The sequence below is a fragment of the Prunus dulcis genome, chromosome 1 (genome assembly GCF_902201215.1).
Source record: "Prunus dulcis chromosome 1, ALMONDv2, whole genome shotgun sequence".
Taxonomy (NCBI): Eukaryota; Viridiplantae; Streptophyta; class Magnoliopsida; order Rosales; family Rosaceae; genus Prunus; species Prunus dulcis.
The window spans coordinates 14,810,414-14,825,131 of record NC_047650.1 but is presented as its reverse complement, the minus strand read 5'-3'; the positions used below and the strand labels follow the sequence as shown (position 1 = coordinate 14,825,131).

The window sequence follows — 14,718 nt, the reverse complement described above, 5'->3', positions numbered from 1 at the left end:
ATAATTATTTTTGCGCGACGAAAGTTTTCGTCGCTAAAATAGATTACTGCGACAACAGCATTGCGTCGCGCAAATTTTGTGGGCACGTGCCGAGCGACGCAGTGCACCGTCGCGCAAAAGTTTACGCCACAACATAGTTTCGTCGCGCAATACGTGTACAATGGCGCGGCGATGAACTCCTGGTGCCGCAAATGTCTACGAGATGTCTTGCGCAACGACATCTATTCGCCGTGCATTGTTTTGGCGACGAATCAGGTTTCGTCGCGCGTAATTTTGTGCGACGAATGATTGAGTCGTCTCTGAACTTTTTCTGTAACGAAGGATAACCGTTGCACAAAAATGCGCGACGAGTGATATTATCTGTCGCGCAAAGTCTTTCTTCACGACCTTTGCGCGACAGATTACGCGCAACGAGCTTTCTGTCGCGCTTTTATTTGTGCGACTACATGTTAGTTTGCGAGACGAAATTTAGTTCGTCGCGCAAATACTAAAATGTAGTAGTGGTTTGAACCGGTGTATCGCCGTCGTCGAGCCGCCGTCTCCGCCGCCCAAACCCAATGAATCAGGTAAACCTCATCCATTTTCTGAGTTCTAGCTACCTGTTGCATAGGTTTGGATCAATTCGTTGTCTAGAAACCGATTTGAAAAACTAGATTTTGGCCGGATTTCAAAGTGAAATTCCAACCGGTTGCCGTCCGAATTGGACCTCCCTGTAGTTGAATGAAATGATCCTTACCTCGAGAAGTATCTAGGATAGGAAGGGTGAGCTCGGGTGTGGAGTTTTTCCGTTGCCGGAATTTACAATGCACAACCATGCGCTGCTGGCGCGTGTGGAGGCGCGTGGGTTAGGGTGGTGAAGCTGCATTTTGTCCCAATGAGATCCTTAGGTTGTCACGAGTGCATAGGATTTTGCGGATCTAAATTTGGATGTCGTTTGACTATCGAACGGATTTTTGCATATTGTGTGTTATCCAGGTTCGATAGGTTCTGATATTTGGATCATTTTTCAATTAAAATATGTTGTTCTAGATATTCCTAGGATCGTGTAGGACTTCACGGATCATGAATTGGAGCTCCGGATGTTCCGATTCAATAATTCAAAGTTTGTGGGTTAGCGATAACCGTCTAATCGTGCGCGATTCCTAAACCTATAACAGGACCTTAGGATACTTCGTTCAACGGACATGTACTGGGAACTTGGGGATTTAAGTATTTAATTTGTGAATTCTGCTTCGAAGTAATTTTATATTAATTAAGGGTTCGTATATTGAAATAGGTGCTCTGACTGCATGTACTCAACAGGCAGGACCCTCTCGTGGTCAGGCACCATGGGAATACTTGTGAGTGGACTTTGTTTTCAATCATACGTATGGTTTTATTGATGAAAGATTTATGCATAATGTTTTAAATGGTATATTGAATATTTTATATTCAAATGTTGAATTTGATGTTTGTATGGATTTTGAGGAAGTTCTGTATATATTGTCTATAGGTGGGGTATTTGGGTTGTTGAGGTGAGTTTGTGGAAGAACTTGAATATGAGGGGTTGTTGAGAGAAGTTGTATGATTATACTATGTAAGTACCTTCCTCAGTTACTAGGCTTCCCACACGTGGCGTTGGATGTTCTGGCGTGTGAGACACTTCCCATACGCGGCGTTGGAATTTCCGACATATGGGAAGATTATATATATTGCTTGGCATCATCACACATGGCGTTGGATGTTCCGGTGTGTGATGATGTAGTCTGCGCACGTAGGACATAGTATTGGAGCTACACATGGCGTTGGATGTTCAGGTGTGTGAGCTATGGAGTTTCGTCCTCCGGTTGGATCGCTCATCCCTAGATGTAGGATAGCACCTAGAAATCCTGCGGACTAGTCAAACGATCCCGCAGTTGGATTGTTTCCCCGGTACCTAGGTGGTGTGATGAGTATATTGTATAGTTATTTATATATATATATATATATATAGTTGTGAGTGTGAAGAAATTAAAGTCTATACAGTGGGTTGGTAGGAGTAGTAAAATTGTGGGCATGAGGTTTATGGATGGAGTGATTTGTGGTTTTAAAGTGTTTTCAATGAAGTATGTTTTTGAGCATTTAATTATGAATTGTGAACCTGCATGTCTTGAGCATTATTTTTACACGGTGGGGTTACTATGTTGTTTTAAATGCAAATCTTGTTTTTGTCCACTCACATGTTTTCTGTTTTGCGGCCCCCAGCCAGTAATCACTCTAGGAAGGTTGCAAGCTGTGTTCGAAGACTGAATCATTTACATCAATAGACTTTGAGTAATTTCCTTCTACTCGACTGTTCTTGTAAACTAAATTCAGTAGATGCTCTGTTGTTGCCCATGCTAGATTTTACTTGTGAGGCCGGAGGCCATCTAATATGTTTTGTTGTATGTTGAAAGCATGCTGCTGGTTGGGATCTTATTATGTGTTTTATGCAGGTTAAATTTTTATTGGGTTTGCTCAATTTATAGGGGAGACTTTGCCAAAATTTTGGTAGAGTCTCGGTTTTTTTGTAAGTGGGCCCGGCATCAGGGTGATGTTGGTAACAAAGACGGGGTCAGCACCGGTTTCCAGGACATTCCAGGGCGGGTCCTGTCAGCTTGGTATCAGAGCATTAGGTTCATTTTCCTTCGACTTTTGCACTTTTGTTGCATTGTTGATTTAATGATTTTATGGTTTCTTTGTGTATAACCATGTCAGCTCGCAGAGCTAGAACAAGAGGTCAAGATCAGAGATGGGGGCCAAATCCGCCACCTTTATCTCCTTCACCACCTCCGTCACTACCAGTGCCTTCGCCTCCACCATCTCCACCTGCCGGAGATAATGCTTTGGATATAAGGCATGTACTTAGCCAGTTTACCTGCATCATGGCTACAGCTTTGTGGGGAAAGCGTGGTACAGAAAGTTCTGAAATTAAAAAGGTTAAGGAACTTGGAGCAAGAGAGTTCATGGGTAGCACAGACCCAGCGGAAGCCGAGTCATGGTGTAAACACGAATTTTCTGCGACAAATGAGACAAGAACACGTGTACAAAATAATATTTGTATTTATGAAATTTAGGGTTACAATCTCTGTATTGAATCCTCTGATTCGATCTTCAAAGTGTTTAAAGAAAATTTGTGTTTGATACAAGGGTCGTAGAGACTTGATCTTGATCAAACGGGTAGCACGAAGCTTGTTTGGTGTTTGGGATTTTTCTAGGGTGGAGGAACCGGCACGTATTTGTTACGCTTGGTGGCTCTTCCAAAGTGGGGAAGAATGCAGAGAGTTTTCTGTTTCTTCTGAATGTTAGGTTTTTCTGACCCCTTCTTTCTTCTTGAGGCCTCCTATTTATAGGCTTTTGTAGGATGCTTGACCTAAATAACTTTCCCTATTTAAAACCTTGTTTTGTGGGATTTTGATTTGATTTAAATCAATTCCCACAATCTGGCAATTTAACCAGATTATCCTCAATTCATTGACTTGATTAAATTTTTAATTTAAATAAAGTCAATCACAGAAGATTCTTTCCCTTAATTTTGTCTTCACCTTGAACCGTTTGATGCACTCCGTCAGATGTCGCCACGTGTCACTTTTTGACAACTAATCCGATTTTGATGAGTCACACGCCATATGGTTGAATTATGAGGCCCACAATTCAATCCACTGAACCCTAGTTATTTTCTTGTCCAATGGAATTTATTGCGCTAAAATTCCTTTATCTACAAATTGCCCCCACTTCATGATGCACTGTAGATATGTGCTTGTCACATGTAGGAGGTGCAGCTTGAAGTATTCCTTCTCTTGTTTTTTCTTTTTTCTTTTTTGTTTTTTGGGAGTGATATTATTAACCTTAATAATATTCCATATTCATCACTCAATTTCCAATGTTGGCTTTCTACTTTCAGCGTTGGTTTCTTTTTTCTTTTTTTTCTTTTTTTCTTTTTTTTGTTTTGTTTTTTGTTTTTGGGGTGATATTATTAAGCTTAATAATATCCAATTTTGTTAAGATCTTATGCGACAAGAAACAAAATCCAATATTTTCCAAAACTGGGAATAAGAAACCCTAGCATCACCAGGAGCTTTAATGGCCTTTGGCTTCTTTAAATTGCACTACGCTGATGGACATTGAGATTAACCAAATAAAACAGCAAAGACTCCTCTTGTTGGCGAGAAGGTTTACGACTTTGAAGTTTGCGTTATCTGAATTCTCATCAACCAAAGTGGTGAGAGTTGGCTTCTTTTCCTTCAGTGTTTGAAATTTCTTTCGCACAGCGGCAAGAACCCACCTTTTTGGGCCTATCAAGAAGCTTGCTGGTTGAATTTCTTTGGAACAATAGCAACTTTTAATTCACTTTTGGCAATAGCAACTTTTAATTCACTTTTGGCTGTGCTTGCGTCAGTTTTTGTTTCTTTTTTTTTGTTTTTGTTTTTTTTTTTGAAAGCATAATTGGAATTGAGAAGGGCTAGCAGGTTCAAACCTGCGTGCATTTGTTGGAGGGTTGCTAGGTTGGCAGGCTTGAGCCTGCATGCGTTGGGCTTGAAGTGGAAAATTGGCCTTGGTCTGCAACGTGGGCTCACGCTAGGAGAAGCTGCACTGGGCCTTGGCACGATGTGGGCTTGAGCTGGGCATGCTGGATCTAGAGTGAGCAGGCCAGGCGTGACATGGGCTCGAAGTGGAGGTAGGGAAGCGCTGGGCTGCTCATGTTGAGACGCGAACTAGGCCTGGCGTGACATGGGTTGCCCGCTAGAGGAGGCGCTGGGCTTCGTGCGCTAGAGAATGGGCCTTGTTGGCTGGTGTTGGGCTACGTAAGAGGAGGCACTGGGCTTCGTGCTGGCTGGCATTGGGCCTGCGCTGGAGCATCTGCTGGGCCTTCGTGATTGCTGAGCTGGAGAAGTGTGTAGACTGGGCTGCCTCCTTTAGCTTGGGCTGGTCCAAACAGCTCAAAATAACCTCTCTTTTTTCTTTTTTTCTTTTTTCACTGCTACACATCTATATATATATATATAATAGGTACTTTGAAAGAAAGTGAAGAACATAGACGTCCTATACTGCTTGGGTTTGATCCATTTCTCCAACTTGGTGATAGCCCGCTCAAGCGCTTGGGCTTTACGTAGGAGAAGACAAGCGAAGAACGTTGACGTCCTATACCACTTGGGTTTGATCCATCTCTCCGACTTGGTGATAACCCGCTCAAGCGCTTAGGCTCTACGTGAGTGGAAGACGAGTGAAGAACGTAGACGTCCTATATCGCTTAGATTTGATCCATCTCTCCGACTTGGTGATAACCCGCTCAAGCACTTAGGCTCTACGTGAGTGGAAGACGAGTGAAGAACGTAGACGTCCTATATCGCTTGGATTTGATCCATCTCTCCAACTTGGTGATAACCCGCTCAAACGCTTAGGCTTTACGTAGTGGAGGACGAGCAAAGAATGTAGACATCCTATACCGCTTGGGTTTGATCCATCTCTCCAATTTGGTGATAACCCACTCAAGCGCTTATGCTTTACGTAGTGGAGGACGAGTAAAGAACGTGGACATCCTATACCGCTTGGGTTTGATCCATCTCTCTGATTTGGTGATAACCCACTCAAGCGCTTAGGCTTCACGTATTGGAGGACATCCAACTTGATCGAGCGCAAATACTTTCACCAAAGAAATGATCCTTAGTGAAGCAGCTCGATGTTGAACGAAAGATGTTAATGTAGCCCTAATGGGGTGAATTGGAAGTCGAATAGTGCCAAACTAATGAGAAACTCCAAATTTATTTTATTATGTGACTGAACTCAAAGTGGTCTCATGAGCTGTCTACGTACCCTTCTAGGAAAAGAAGAGATCAAGTCATGACGTAGTTCAATTTTTTTTTTTTCAGTTTGCAGTTTTGGCTCATGCAAGCGAGTGAGCATTTGGTGCCTTGTGCATTTTTGGCTCTTGCAGGCGAAGGAGCGTTTTGGTGCCTTGTGCAGTTCAGGCTCATTCAGGCGAATGAGCATTTGGTGCCTTGTGCAGTTTAGGCTAGTGCAGGCGAACGAAGGAGCGTTTGGTGCCTTGTGTAATTTTGGCTCGTGCAGGCAAATGAGCATTTTGGTGTCATGTGCAGTTTAGGCTCGTGCAGGTGAATAAGCACTTGGTACACCGTGCAGTTTCGGTTAGTGCAGGCAAATGAGCATTTGGTGCCTTGTGCAGTTTAGGCTCGTGCAGGCGAACGAAGGAGCGTTTGGTGCCTTGTGCAGTTTTGGTTCGTGCAGGCAAATGAGTGTTTTGGTGCCTTGTGCAATTTAGGCTCGTGCAGGCGAACGAAGTAGCGTTTGGTGCCTTGTGCAGTTTTGGCTCGTGCAAGCGAACGAAGGAGCGTAAGGTGCCTTGTGCATTTTTGGCTCGTGCAGGCAAAGGAGCATTTGGTGCCTTGTGCAGTTTAGGCTCTTGCAGGAAAATGAGCATTTTGGTGCCTTGTGTAGGCGAACGAATGAGCGTTTGGTGCCTTGTGTAGTTTTGGCTCGTACAGGCAAAGGAAGGAGCGTTTGGTTGAATTTGTGTCAAGCGAAGTAAGAAGTATCCCCTTTATGTTTTTCACCTCGGGAGGTGCTCGACACATTATTCTTGAAGAATCCCTTGGGGAAGAAGTCATGTAGCATGATGGGGCTAGGCGACCTTTGTTTCAAGAGTTCATCTTTTGGAACCATTTTGTTCATATTTGATAATTCATTTCCTCTATGCCTTTTATGTGATTGAGGAGAACTTCTTTTGCTTACAAATCTTTTTGATCGAGGAGTTCTTGGCAAAGGTGCACTCTTATGTAACTTCTTCCGAGTAGCCAATGCCCATCCTTCATTATCGTCATCGAATGAATCGACACTACTTTGACTTTTCACTCCAACACACTCATACGGATTGAGTTGATGGGTTTCAGAGAATGCCCCCAGTGATTGAAGTGAGGGCGAATGTGCCGAACCAGATAAGACAAACGAGATCGTAGCATGGTTAGACTCTACCACCTTGTCAAGATCCATTTCGATTCTTCCTTGTTGTGCCAACTTCATGATGAGATCTTTCAACACGAAGCACTTTTCCACTGGGTGATTGATGACACGATGGTACATGCAGTATTTCGGGTGGTTAATATGATTCATCTCTTCAGGGCGTTTGCACTCAGGTAACTCAATCACCTTCTTCTCAAGTAAGTCTTCCAGCATGCCTTCTACGTCAGAGTCTGGAAAAGGATACTTCTTCTCCTTCATTTCTTTTAGGGTGTGTCGTCGTGGTTCTTGATCTTGAGTCGACTCGGCCTTCCTCGCATCTTTCTTGCCTCGAGTGGAAATCTTCATTGGAGTAGCACTGATCGTCATTGACTCCAAGATGCGTGTCCTCAAAGAGTCTGCCCCATTTCTCGACGACTTGTCATTTCGATGATCACTCACCATTTCCTTTCTTCCATCGTGATTAGCGATACTTAGCTCTATGTCATGCGCACGAGTGGTCAATTCTTCAAAGGTACGGGGTTTGATCCCTTGAAGAATGTAGAGCAGACCCCAATGCATACCTTGAATGCACATCTCTACAGCCGATAACTCTGAGACTCGATCTTTGCAGTCGAGGCTTAATGAACGCCAACGATTGATGTAGTCAACAACAAGTTCGTCTTTTCGCTGCTTTGTGCTAGTGAGCTCTAGCATGCTAACTGAGCGACGAGTGCTATAGAAGCGGTTGAGGAATTCTCTCTCCATTTGTTCCCAACTGTCAATTGACTCAGGTTCCAAGTCAATGTACCAGTTGAATGCAGTGCCTCGGAGTGATCGGACAAATTGCTTCACGAGATAATCGTCGTTAGTGCCAGCGCTGTTGCACATCTCGATGAAGTGGGCAACATGTTGTTTAGGGTTACCTTTTCCATCAAACTGCATGAACTTTGGAGGTTGATAGCCCGTTGGCATTCGAAGGTTGTCTAACCTTTTGGTGTAAGGCTTGGAATAGATAAATGTATCTTGAGAAGGCCCACCATATTGAGCCCTGATGGTGTTCGTGATCATGTCCTGAAGTTGTTGGATAGATAAAGAACCCACCGAGGCTGTGTTGCCTTTTCCGTGCGACTTATCACCCGACTCTGTTTCATGACCCAATCCTTTCTCGCTGGATTCAGCTTCATGATGTGATTCTTTCTTATGCACGTCTTGACTAGGTTCCTTATCTTGATGTGTCTCCCACTTGTTAATGAGAGAAGCAATCTGCACATCCTTCTCCTCGACCATCTTAGTCAGTTTGGTGACCGCTTCGCTCATATGGGCCAGCTGTTCTTCAATAGACATAGCTCCCGTCACCATGACCTGCATAGCCATAGAATAAGACTCACCTACGGATGCCGAGGTAAGCTTCTTCTGTTGATCGTCAGGCGGGGATCCATGGTATGAGCCTGTGCTCGAGTCAGCGTCTGAAACAGGCGAGAGTGAGCGTTCTCTTGAATTCTTCGAACCCGAAAAACTCCTCCCTTCACTCCGAGAGTTTCTCTCATCCGCCCGAGAGGTATTCTTCTTTTGCCCCAATGAGGCCAAATTGATAACCGGTTCACGCCTTCGGTGAACATCTTTCGCCTTGGCTTGAGTCGGTATGGAAGTAACATGTTGAGTTGCGGATATCGCCTTGGCCTTGCTCCGGGTGACGACCCCAGCAGAATCTCCGCTTGAGAAGGAGGCGCTCACGCTTTTGCCTCTCGTCGCGGGAACGGATTGAATCTTCTTGGAAGCCATCGTTTTTGGTGTGTTGATTGATTTTGGAACTGGAGAAAGAGATGAGAGGCAGAGATGGTCCCACCGGGCGTGCCAAATTTGTAAACACGAATTTCCTGCGACAAATGAGACAAGAACACGTGTACAAAATAATATTTGTATTTATGAAATTTAGGGTTACAATCTCTGTATTGAATCCTCTGATTCGATCTCCAAAGTGTTTAAAGAAAATTTGTGTTTGATACAAGGGTCGTAGAGACTTGATCTTGATCAAACGGGTAGCACGAAGCTTGTTTGGTGTTTGGGATTTTTCTATGGTGAAGGAACCGGCACGTATTTGTTGTGCTTGGTGGCTCTTCTAAAGTAGGGTGAAGAATGCAGAGAGTTTTCTGTTTCTTCTGAGTGCTAGGTTTTTTCTCTGACCCTTCTTTCGTCTTGAGGCCTCCTATTTATAGGCTTTTGTAGGATGCTTGACCTAAATAACTTTCCCTATTTAAAACCTTGTTTTGTGGGATTTTGATTTGATTTAAATCAATTCCCATAATTTGGCAATTTAACCAGATTATCTTCAATTGATTAACCTGATTAATATTTGATTTAAATCAAAGTCAATCACAGAAGATTCTTTCCTTTAATTTTGTCTTCATCTTGAACAGTTTGATGCACTCAGTCAGATGTCGCCACATGTCACTTTCTGACAACTAATCCGATTTCGATGGGTCACAAGCCACATGGTTTAATTATGAGGCCCACAATTCAATCCACTGAACCCTAGTTATTTTCTTGTCCAATGAAATTTATTGTGCTAAAATTCCTTTGTCTACACATGGATTACAAACATGGAGAGAATTTTTGAGGTTCTGGCGTGCCCAGTTGGGGATAGAGTCCGCTTGGCTACTTTTCTGCTGAAAGGAAATGCATACCACTTGTGGAAAGCTGTGGAAAGAGGTTATGAGAATCCGGCTGCTATAAACTGGGAAGAATTTCAACAGGTCTGCTCAGAGCAATTTTACCCACCTTCCTACAGACATGCAAAGAAGTCAGAGTTCCTGTATCTGAAACAGGGGTCTATGTCGATGGTGGAGTATGAGCACAAGTTTAATGAGCTGTCTAGATTTGCTCCAGAGCTGGCGGCCACTGAGGACGACAGATGTAGACGGTTTGAGGAAGGATTATGTTGGAAAATTCAGGCAGTGGTTACTGCCAACACTTATCCAAATATGAGGGCTTTGGCTCAGGCAGCTAAAAGGGTGTCGAGGAAACTCAGTGGGAGTGCTGGCAGGCGCCGTAGAGATACATCAGGATTTGGTGGGCCCAGTCAGGGTCCATCAAAGAGAGGAGGATCTAGTTCCAGTTCTGCTAGTGGCGGATGGTCAGGAGGACGGGGATCTAGTTCTAGTAGTGGGAGATCCGATTCTCGTCCAGCATGGACTCAGTATTCAGGGCCGCAGTCTACAGCTAGCACAGCCAGGGCTCCTTCCAGGCAGACTGGGTTGACATGTTTTAACTGTGGGCAGGTTGGGCATATGGTGAAGGATTGTTCTAGCTATACTCAGGGAGGTGGACAGAGTCAGAGTAATAGCCTGACATGCTACTTTTGTGGGCAAGTGGGGCATACTAAGAGAAACCGCCCAATTATACTCCAGAGTGATACAGTAGTCCAGGGGACTGGGGCCCAACATGGGCGGGGAAGTATGGGCCAAAATCAGAGTCAAAGTGGTGTTTCTTCCTCTGTGGTAGGGTCATCTATAGTCGGGTACCGTCATCTTCTAGGGGCAAGAGTGGTAGGCAATAAAAGGGTCTGCATGGGCGTTCCACTACTCAGGGCAGAGTGTTTTCAATGACTCAGTAGGAAGCACATGCCACCCCGGACGTGATTACTGGTATGATTCCGATCTTTGGTTATCTTGCACGTGTTCTAATTGATCCGAGGGCCACACACTCCTTCGTAGCACACAACTTTGTACCGTATGTCAGTGTTAGACCCACACCTGTGACAGAAAGTTTTAGTATTTCCCTACCTACGGGAGAAGTCTTGTGCGCAGGCCAGGTGTTCAAAAATTGTTTTGTCCAAGTAGACGATGCATGGTTGGAAGCCAACTTGATTCCTTTAGATTTGGTGGATTTTGATATTATATTGGGGATGGATTGGCTAGAGAAGCATCATGCATCAATGAACTGTTTCCGGAAGGATGTAACACTTCGGAGTCCAGGGCAACCTAAATTTACCTTCTGTGGGGAGCGTAGAGTTCTTCCTACTTGTCTTATTTCTGCTATCACAGCCAAGAGGTTACTCAAGAAGGGTTGTGAAGGATATTTGGCTCATATTATTGATAGTTGAGAGATCACCCTGTATCTGGAAGATATCCTTGTTGTTTGTGATTTTCCTGATGTCTTTCCAGATGATCTCCCTGGTTTACCCCCTGAAAGGAAAATCGAGTTCATTATCGAACTTCTTCTAGGCACCAACCCTATCTATCAAACTCCCTATAGGATGGCACCAGCTGAGCTTCGGGAGTTGAAGACTCTGTTGCAGGAGTCAGTGGATCTTGGGTTCATTCGACCCAGTGTTTCTCCATGGGGTGCACCGGTGTTGCTCGTGAGAAAAAAACATAGGACCATGAGGTGATGTATTGATTACCGGCAGTTGAATAAGGTGACAGTACGTAACCGATATCCTTTGCCTCGGATAGATGATTTGTTCGATCAGTTGAAGGGTGCCAAGTATTTCTCTAAGATTGATCTGAGATCAGGATACTATCAATTGAGGATCAGAGAAGAGGATATTCGTAAGACAGCATTCAGAACGCAGTATGGACATTAAGAATTTCTGGTGATGCCTTTTGGACTACTAATGCTCTAGCAGCATTTATGGACCTCATGAACAGAGTGTTCCGACCATACTTGGATCACTTTGTGATTGTGTTCATAGATGATATCTTGGTTTACTCCAAGACTTTGGAAGGGCATAAGAAGCATCTAAGGTTGGTCTTGAGGACTTTGAGGAGGAAGCCGCTTTATGCCAAATTTAGTAAGTGTCAGTTCTGGCTGGACAGAGTGGTATTCCTCGGACATGTAATTTCAGCTGAAGGGATTTATGTGGATCCGCAGAAAGTTGAAGCTATTGTGAATTGGGTACAACCCACAAGTGTAACTGAAATACAGAGTTTTCTAGGGTTGGCAGGCTACTATCGTCGATTTGTGGAAGGGTTATCTTCGATAGCAGCACCTCTCACGCTGTTGACGAGGAAAGATGTTGCATTTGAGCGGACGAAAGAGTGCATACAGAGTTTTCAGGAGTTGAAGAAGCGGTTAACCACCGCACCTGTTTTGGCTCTTCCGGATAATTCGGGGAACTTTGTGATCTACATTGATGCATCTTTGCAAGGTTTGGGATGTGTTATGATGCAACATGATCGGGTGATTGCTTATGCCTCAAGGCAACTCAAGAAGCATGAGCAGAATTATCATGTCCATGATTTGGAACTTGCTGCAGTAGTGTTCGCTCTCAAGATTTGGCAGCATTACTTGTATGGTGAGACGTCTCAGATTTTTACTGATCACAAGAGCCTCAATTATTTCTTCACTCAAAATGAGCTTAATATGAGACAACGGCGTTGGTTGGAATTGATTAAGGACTATGACTGCACGATTGAGTATCATCCAGGCCGAGCTAATGTGGTTGCAGATGCACTGAGTAGGAAGACTACTAGAAGTTTAGCTCATCTCAGAACAGCATATGTTCTGTTGTTAGTGGAACTACGGAAGGATGGAGTGGAGTTGGGAATGACTCAACGGGGTGGAATTTTTGCTAGCTTACATGTGAGACCCATTCTGGTGGAGCGGGTAATTGTAGCCCAGTTGGGAGATCCAACACATTGTAGAATAAAGGGAGAAGTGGAAAATGGTACACGGAAGGATTATGCAATAAGGGGAGATGCAGCGTTGGTAACAGGAACTCGTCTCTGTGTACCTAAGAACGATGACTTGAAAAGGGAAATCGTGGAGGAAGCTCACTGTTCCACTTACACTATGCATCCAGGAAGTACCAAGATGTTTCGGACCCTACGAGAATATTTCTCATGGCCGCATATGAAGGGAGACATTACCAAGTATGTGAGCAGATGCTTGTTTGTCAACAAGTGAAGGCAAAGCGACAAAAAAACCGCTTCCGATTCCTGCATGAAAATGGGAACGTGTTACCATGGATTTTTTTTTCAAGCTTCCCCGTACTTCTAAGGGACATGATGAAATTTGGGTGATAGTTGATAGACTCACCAAGTCAGCCCATTTCCTACCCATCAAGGAGACTTATTCTTTGACGAAGTTGGCGATACTCTTTGTGGATAAGATTGTAAGATTACATGGAACACTTGTGTCCATTGTATCGGTCAGGGATGCTCGGTTCACATCTCGATTCTGGAGGTGTTTGCAGGAAGCTATGGGTACTAGGTTGCAGTTCAGCATAGCTATTCACCCACAGACTGATGGGCAATCAGAAAGGACCATCCAGACTCTAGAGGATATGTTGAGGTCATGTGTGTTGCAGATGAAAGATGCATGGGATAGTCACCTTGCCTTGGTGAAATTTGCGTATAACAACAGTTATGCATGGGATAGTCTTCCTCGAGTATTGAGATGCCTAAACTGGTATTTTTGGGCAGGTTGTACTAGGACGAATTCGTAGACACGCGGTAGGCCTGAATTGGAGTTATAAAGTGGAAATGGCGATCAAAATACTTTCAGTGGCAAAACTGTAAATATTTCAAAAAGTTTGGTAAAAATCAAATGTGAAATCGAGCTTGATTCTTCTATTGTTTCTCATATTAAAATTTTGTTTGTTTGCGAATTTACATATCAATTTTAAGATTTGGATACATACTTTGGGTAATGTTATTCTGATTTTTTTTTTCCCGAAGGTAATTGTGGGAGTAAATTTCCCCCAAAAGAATATTCGCCAAAGATTCCTTCGTCTTCTCCGCCTCTCTTTCTCCCTGCAAAACAGATCGGAGTAAAAGACCACACCCGGGGGGTGTTGGCCAAAGGCCCTTCGATGCCTAAGTTAGGTAGGGTAATTCAAGGAAAACCGGGTGGCCGGAGCCGTGTGTGGTGGCCGGAGCCTTGTGTGAGAGAGAGAAAGAGAGGAGGTTGCTAGGGTTTTTAAGAAATAACTTATGCAGAGTTTGAGTAGGAATTCTGACGTCCCCCAACCATTGTGTGTGGCTATGCTTTTATAGAGGTCTCGGAAGCTAGGGTTTCAGAGGAATAATTCCGTAGATGGAAGGGAATTATTCCTCCCCTTTTTGGAATTGATTTGATTTAATTAGGGATTTGATTAATTAGGGTAAATCAAATCCTTAATTGTGGTAGGTATCAATCAATCCTGATTCAATTTAGGCAATTCCTCATTTAATTGGGGATCGTGGTAATTAACCAAATCAAATCTCAACCTAATTAGGTAATGTTCAATTTAATTGGAAAATTCCCAATTAAATTGAGTAACTCCTAATTAGGTTGATTGATTCCCAATTTGGTCAAATAATCCCCAAATGGTAGGAATTATTTGACCTAGGGTTTGATTTAATTAGGTTCCCACAAATGCCCCCCAACTTCTGCATGGCGCGTGGTGGCATGTAGGAGATGTAAATTATCCGTTGGGCTGTCCAGCTGTAACTGGGCTTCCTTCGTGGACTTGGGCTCCTGCGTAGAGGAGGTGTTTGACTTGCCAATTTTATGAACTCCCAGGTTGGAAAGAATTTGTGATTCCTTGTAGGTCAAGGAATTTTTATTCTTATAAATGTAGGGCTCCTCCAATTTATTCTTCACATCCAAAATCCATTCCGATTTCATTAGTGAGAGAGAGTAAGCTTTGGAGAATTTTCCCTTCTTCTTGAGCTCTTGTCTTCATCGCACACCCAAGGTAATTTAGACTTGAGTTATATATATATATATATATATATATTTTCCTTTGTTCCAATTTTTGGCAACTTGGATCATGCTTCC

The 14,718-nt window shown here is 43.6% G+C and overlaps 1 pseudogene; it reads left to right on the top strand.

The window, feature by feature from the left end:
* The window catches only part of LOC117614887, a 47,728-nt pseudogene that overhangs the window by 18,892 nt on the left and 14,118 nt on the right, over positions 1 to 14,718 (top strand).